The sequence below is a fragment of the Aulostomus chinensis genome, chromosome 1 (genome assembly GCF_037954235.1).
Source record: "Aulostomus chinensis isolate RoL2024-O1b breed Wild chromosome 1, RoL_Achi_v1.0, whole genome shotgun sequence".
In the NCBI taxonomy this organism is placed as follows: Eukaryota; Metazoa; Chordata; class Actinopteri; order Syngnathiformes; family Aulostomidae; genus Aulostomus; species Aulostomus chinensis.
The window spans coordinates 25,236,898-25,244,541 of NC_141320.1; the positions used below are offsets into that span (position 1 = coordinate 25,236,898).

General features: G+C 42.9%; 2 non-coding genes across 2 annotated transcripts; one reads left to right on the plus strand and one right to left on the minus strand.

Moving 5' to 3' along the window:
- Nucleotides 1–986: 986 nt before the first annotated feature.
- trnak-uuu (transfer RNA lysine (anticodon UUU)) lies at nt 987–1,059 on the plus strand. The gene has a single exon. It is a non-coding gene; the product is annotated as a tRNA-Lys (tRNA).
- Nucleotides 1,060–3,516: 2,457 nt separating this feature from the next.
- Nucleotides 3,517–3,598, minus strand: trnal-uag (transfer RNA leucine (anticodon UAG)). Its single transcript has one exon. It is a non-coding gene; the product is annotated as a tRNA-Leu (tRNA).
- Between the last annotated feature and the right edge of the window lie 4,046 nt (nt 3,599–7,644).

Sequence of the window (7,644 nt, forward strand, 5' to 3'; positions counted from 1 at the left end):
TGTGGTGCCTGATGGTCTAGTGGCTAGGATTCGGCGCTCTCACCACCGCGGCCCGGTTTTGATTCCTGGTCAGGGAATGATTTATTTAGAGGTTGAGGGAGAGGTGATCAGGTGGTCCACATGATGGTGGAGGTGATGAACTGTGAATCCATCATGGCTCCACTCTCACCCCCATTGTAGTGTTCTTGGTTCACTCTGCTATGGCCCCATGTTGAAGGGTGACTGTCTCATTCAGGTTCAACCCTTTGTTAGACTCTATTAAGTCACTGACTCCAGCAAGGACAAACTCTGTAATCCTCCTTAGTAGCTTTGGTTCCTTGCAGCACAGAAAGTCCATTCACTGATGTAGGAACTGGAAAACTTAGAGCTCCGTTCCTTCCTCCATTGAGCAGAATGAACAGAGAGCAGTTCCTCCTACAGTTCTCAGAAAGTCTGAGGGCACCAAAGAAAGGAGAGAAATGCAATCAATGTTGAATTCATTTACATTTCTTATATTTGATCAAAGATAGAACTTAATAAGCTGCCATCGACCTTGATGACCAACTCCTTCACTGTGTAGTTCAAAGTCCCTGGTTTGATTTGTGTCAGGACTTCAGAAGCTCCAATCCTCTCTCAGGTCCAGTGAGAGTGGAAGAGATTATAAATGACAGAAGCAGGGCCCTCACTCAGAACTGAACCAGCTCAGTTGGGAGAGCCTTAGACTGAAGATCTAAAGGTCCCTGGTCCGATCCCAGGTTTCAGCAGAGGAGCAGCATTGACTTTACTTTCCAGTGGAGGAACTGCAGACATGAAGGAAACTAACATCTTGTCCTGTGCATTCTTGTGACATTCAGGACATTTTTGGAGCCTCTTGTTGGATTTTGCCACAGAGAATCAGAGCCAATCAAAAGCATGGTGGACTTTAACATGGAGGACTGAACAAGTCAAGAAAGCATCAGTTTGACCTTCACAGGTGTTTCTTTTCCTGTCTCAATGCTGTAGAAAGAGCCTGAGTAGCTCAGACGGTAGAGCATCAGACTTTTAATCTGAGGGTCCAGGGTTCAAGTCCCTGTTCAGGTGCTGTGGAGGTTCCAGTGTTTGACAACATGGTACTGGATGAAGTTTAGTGTTGAACAAACTGTCAACATTAAAAGTAGAAGTGTTCTTGTCTTGCCACTGTGAGACAGTCGCTAGAAAAGTGACCACTAATAATTTCATGTGGCATGCAATTAACAAAAGACCACAAATAACACTGGTCAAGTCAGTTTTATTTGTATTGCACCAAATCACAACAAAAGTTCTCTCATGACTCTTTACTAGTAGAGCAGGTCTAGAACCAAACTCCTTCAATGAACCTCCACCCAACAATTCTCCATCAGCAGCACATCCTGCAACAGCAGCGACAAAAACCTTCCTTTTAACAGACAGGAACATCGAGCAGATCCAGGATCAGTGGGGACGGCCTTCTGCTTTGACCAGTTGGAGGGAAAGAGAGCAGGAGAGCGGGGCAGAGACAAAGACAGATAATGGAGGAAGACAGATATGCAGAAGGAAAGAGAGGGACAGAGATAAAGAGAGAGAGAAGTGAAGAGACTGATGGACAGACGGTGAGCAGGTGGAGCTATGGGTGGCAGCTTGAGCCTCTTCAGGTCTGCAGCCTCCTCCAGCAGCACCCACATCTGGGATGAGGGGAGCCTGAAGGCTCTGGAGAAGGAGACGAGTTAGTAATACATATGAGTATGATTTATGTATGACACATATAGGAGGACAGAAAGGAGGAGAGAGAAGCCCAGTGCACCATGGGAGATCCCCCAGCAGTCTAAGCCTTTAGCAGCATATCTAAGGGCCAGCCTAAGCAGCCCAACTGTAAGCCTGATCAAAAAGGAAGGTCTTTCGTCTGCTCTTATAGGTCAAGAGGGTGTCTGCATCCTGGACTGAAACTGTGAGACGGTTCCACAGGAGGGGAGCCTGATAGCTGAAGGCTCTGGCTCCCAGTCTACTGTTAGAACTCTAGGAACCACCAGTAACCCTGCATCCTGGGAGTGAAGGGTTCTAGCTGGATAATATGGAACTATGAGCTCTGTCAGGTATGAAGGAGCCTGACTGTTAAGGACTTTGATGGTAGAAGGAGAATTTTGAATTCTCTTCTAAATTTGACAGGGAGCCATGCAGAGAGGCCAGTACAGGAGAGACATGGTCTCTTCTACTAGTTCTAGTCAGGCAGCAGTGTTCTGGACCAGCTGGAGAGTCTTTAGGGACCTCCTGGTGCAGCCTGATAGGAGGGAATTGCAGTAATCCAGCCTGGAAGTGACAAAGGCATGGACTAGTTCTTCTGCATCTTTTTGAGACAGGATGTGTCTGATCTCAGCAATGTTTCACAAATGAAAGAAAGCAGTCCTAGAAATTTGCTGAATGTGGGCATGAAAGGACAGATCCTGATCAAAGAGAACTCCTAGGTTCCTTAGGGTGGTGCTGGGGGCCAAGGTGATACCTTCCAGGGTACCTGTCTCATTAGATAAACTTGTAAAGTGTCATGAGATAACTTCTGTTGGGATTTGGCACAAAATAAATAAAATTGACTTGACTTGATAGAATTAAATTTAAAGTAGAAAACTCTTCCCTCTTCAATCCTGTCCCTCAGTGTTGTAAACTGTTTCAAACAAATTCTACTGTTCAACAGTTCAAGTGTTTCTAATGAAGCTGAATGTTCTCCTCTACTTTCCTCAATTGGGTTTCTTTCATGTCCTCCTGAGATCAAAGACAGAATTCTAGCTACTGTCAAAGCCCTGATGACATCATCAGGAATTCTGACTTTGATCTGGAGACTCTTGCTTTAATCTGAATTTGATCCGGCTAATGTTTTAGTTTAGGTTGCATGATACCGACCACCTCATTTCTCCTGATGGACTGGTGACCTGTCCAGGGTGAACCCTGCCTCTTGAACAATGTCACCTGGGATCGCCCCCCCCCCCCGTGACCCTTAAAGGATAAGAATAGAAAGTGGATGGATGACTTCTCCAGTAACGTCCTGCTCACATTGGTCTGTCTTCATTTTGACTCCTCCCACTGCCACAATGACCAGCCTTTATACTCTTGGTGACTGGGGCCCTGGTTGCTGCAGGCCTCAACACCAGCCTGTGGTTGTGAGCAGGGCAGAACAGAACTGACAGTATCTCCCATGCAGGACCTGGGTCAGCGCCTGGTGCCAGCTGGGGCACCGCTTTAACCTGGACCCCTGGAAGATCTTCTCCAGGAACTGGTCTTTTTCAATCGAAACAGCGTGAAACGTCAAGTAAAGAAATAGGATTATTTAATTCACAATGAGGCCTCTGTCATAAAACAAAATGAACAACTGACTACCTCACCATGACTTCACTCTGATAACCAGGAGGTAACCTGGTAGTCAGAGCAGCGATGCTCAGGTCTGTGGACTCAGAAGAGGGTTCTTCTTTCGGTCACAGGTTTGAAGATACCAGTGGAAGAGAAAGGAGAGGCAGTTAGAGACCTGCCACACCTCTCTAGAGACCTGGGACATGATGGCAGTGGTGGGATTTGAACCCACGCCTCCTCAGAGACTGGAGCCTAAATCCAGCGCCTTAGACCACTCGGCCACACTACCTCACTGAGCTATTCTCTGAGTTGGTCTGCTAAAGGAGTGTTGAAGAGGAAGTAACATCATGATATAAAACTTATTCTGAAGGGGGACCCCTTCCCTCCACGGTCACAGGAAGTGACAACAGCGCTGCTAGAGGCAGGAAAGAAATGGTAAAAGGACTCTATTTGTACAGAGCCTTTCTACCTCAGCAGCACTCAAGGAGCTGAACAATGTCCTCTCATTCACACACACTCACACACTGATGCTGAAGGCTGCAATGCAAGGAGCCAACCTACTCATCAGAAGTATTTAGGGGTTCAGTATCTTACTCAAGGACACTTTGACATGGTCACCAGGGGTAGTGAGGATGGAACTGGACACTGGTATCTGCAATGACTCCATCAACTCCTAATCTAGCAGCTCTGCTGGGTCCAACTATTTTACAGAACATTTGACAGACCTGGAAAAAGGAGTTTGATCAAAATCTTGAACTGCCAGTAGAAATGTCCTTTTGTATGTTTACCTTTGTTGACAGAAGTCACTTTAGCTTGGCAGTGACAAGAATGGCTGCTAGCTTGACAAAGAACTGCACAAACCAGGTTCAAGCTGGACTTTGGACCCTGGTATCTGCAACGACTCCATCAACTCCTAATCTAGCAGCTCTGCTGGGTCCAACTATTTTACAGAACATTTGACAGACCTGTGGAGCAGTGAGGACACACAAGAGTTGATCACATGATCCACTGAAGCGCCATTTTACCTGCCACTGAGGTCACCAACATGAGCTGGAGTTGGGACTCTTGAACTGAACCTGGTATCACAAGGACACCTACTGCTGCAAAATGGAACAGCAACATTGAACCAAGTACAGGATTTGAGGGAGACTGATGGTCGCTGTTTGGGTTTTAGAAGAACAAGGAGGGCGTGGCTTCAAGTTGGATTCTCAGAGACTATTTCCCCAACCTCTACATTGGCATCTACACTGTCATCCTGTCATGTGACTGAAGTCATCCAGTCATGTGACTGAAGTCATCCTGTCACGTGACTGAAGTCATCCTGTCATGTCAGTGATGTCACTTGGCAGGACTGTCATTGCCGTCTCATTCTAGAAAAGAATCCAGACTCCACCTGTGGCTCCATGATAACTGATGGACCTCTGGTTGGAGGCTGGACGATGATGTTTGGACTTGAAGGAAAACTCCTTGTCCAAATTCCATTGTGTTCAAATTTAAAGTCCCACAATAAGAAGTAGCTGAATCTGACAGGTGAAGGTTTGGAACTACAAGATGGTGATGTTTTCTTGACTTGATGCTCTGACTGTCAGGGTAGATGACAGCTTCTTCTGCTGCTGCATCTGAGTGGCTATGATTGCAGGTTTTACCTCCCAAGGTTGTTTGGTTCCAGGGGACATTTTAGAATTCCAGTCCCCAACTTTGGCTGTTCTGAAACTCTTCTCCTGAATCACTCCTGAGCTGCAGCAAGAACAAATACCAGTGCCAACCAGATCAACTTAATGGCTGTTTTTGTAGTGATTTGGTTCTAAACAAATAAAACTGACTTGACCTGATTTGGTGCCTCATGAGGAGAAAATTTGGGCACAAATGTTGGACAAGAGTGTTTGTGGAGGGGTGTTTTTTGTTGTTGTTGCAGTGTTGTAAATCGCTGTAACTGCAGCTAAAAGATTGAACTTTCTCCAAATCTCCTCAAGATGGTTTCCAATGACATCAGTTGTCACAAGAGGAAGTCTGCATTTAAACACACTCAGGTGTGCCCAGCTATTCTTATGAGAACATTGGATCAAGTTCATTCTATGTGCAGCCTAACCTTAATCTTAATCTTAATCTTAACCAACTGAATCTTAATCTTTATTTCAAACTAAACTCAATCCAGACCTTCACTCTGAAAGAACTCACAAACTGCATTGAGCTGCATCAGGGCCGGTCTTTGGTCCCCATGAGGACGAGGACTCCTGATTAGTGTTGATGATGGAAATGGTCTCCAACACCATAAAACAAGAAATACACACACGTGTAAACACACACAGTGACCCCGCATGTCGTTTCTGTCCAATTTAAATTTTCATTCATTACCCAGAACCTCTCAAAAGCCCTGAAGAAAAATTGAATATTTGGTGTTTGAAAGCCATAAATCACATCCATATCATCTCGTCCATCTCAGTCTGACCTCATCTTTGTTTGTTGTTTTTTAAAGAGGGACAAATTGGTACTTGGTTAAAAAAGCACTCTGGGAAAATCATCCTGCTTTCAGGGAGGTCTTTGGTGAGTTTGCTAACAATGCAGAGAACCATGACGGAACCAAGCACAAGGCTGCTGCCCTCTGCATCACAGCTACACTTTGGAGTCTGTTTGAACTGAATGAGAAGGGTCTGACATCATCACACCAGTACGACAACAAGTGACCCTGAAACAAAGAAAACCTTCACTGATGAGTCCATGGATCTCATTGATCTGTGCCATTTCCTGATCTTCAGGTTCTGTCTTTGATTTCTTTCTTTGATGTCTAAATTCTGTGCTTTGGTGTCTTTCGTCAGTCTTTGAATTTCGGTTAATAATAAAAAAGAAGTCCCAGCATATTTCTGCAGACCATAGATAGGGATTTTACCAACTGCACCATAGCAACCCTCTTGCTGTCTGCTGCTGTGCCATTGAAAAGTAAGACAGCCTGGAAAAGAGAAAAGGCTCATATTGGTGATGTCATCATAAATATATGAAGGTCTTGTTTCAAAGTAACTTGTTATTTTGTTCTTGGTTGTCATGGTGACTTGTGGTATCAGGGCTCCATTGATGATGTCATTTTGTGGTGGTTGTGCACGTGTGACACTCAAGGTGAACACACTCACAGTTGATTGGACCAACTCAGATCAGCTGTTCTGAACCTGATACTCAGAGTTTCCATCTCAGTGTCAACTCAGGAGTGACTGAGGAGAAGAGTTTCAGAACAGCCACAGTTGGGGGACTTCCATCCAGCAGCCATTTTCTATCCCTGTAAGGGAGTGAAGGGATCTGGAGCTGCTGGGTTCAGGTGGATCCAGAACACAAGATGGAGGTCAGTCAGGACCCCAGAAGGAGACCAGCATCTGGAAGGTGGAGATGCTTTAATCTGACACCGTTGTGTCAACAGTTCTGAAATCAGAACAAAAATAAACAGTAGTATTTCCACCTCACACTCCTGCATGTATTCAAGTGAACAGGAACACAGATTCATGCTCAACTTCTCCTGTGTGTTCATCCACAGTCACCAAACAACAACCAGACTGATGACCTCCTTCATCCCCCGAGCCATTAAACTGTTAAACTCCTCACTGGAGGAGGGGAGGGCCAACAGAAGGACTGTAGGAGAGGGCTGAGCACCATTAGCTTAACCCAATAACAACCGGACACTCGTGCAATATAAGAGACTGTACATTATTTTTTTTATTTATTATTATTATTATTATTATTATTATTATTATCATAATTATTTTATTATTTTTTATTATGAGCATTTATTATTTATGAGCATAATGTTTGTAATGAACAATGTTTGTAATGCTTGTTCATAATGTCTGTTTGCTCATAATAATTATCATGAGCATTTATTATTTTGTATTATTATTATTATATAATTCTTGTTACTACTGCTATTATTATTTTATTATAACTATTATATGTTTTATATTATATCATCATCATTATTATATTATATCATCATCATTATTATTGTTATAATAACAATTAAGAACAATTAATATTATGATTATTCCTGTCACTATGCACATATACATAACCATCCAGGTACACACAGGCACCCGCACATGTATATATGCATATATACATATATACATATACATATATACATATATATATATATATATATATATGTATATATATATACATATACATATACATATATATATATATGTATATATATATATACATACATATATATGTATATATATATACATATACATATACATATATATATATATATATATATATATACATATACATATATATATATATATATATATATATAGTCTTTGTTTTTTCTTCTTTGCTATTTTTAGTCTA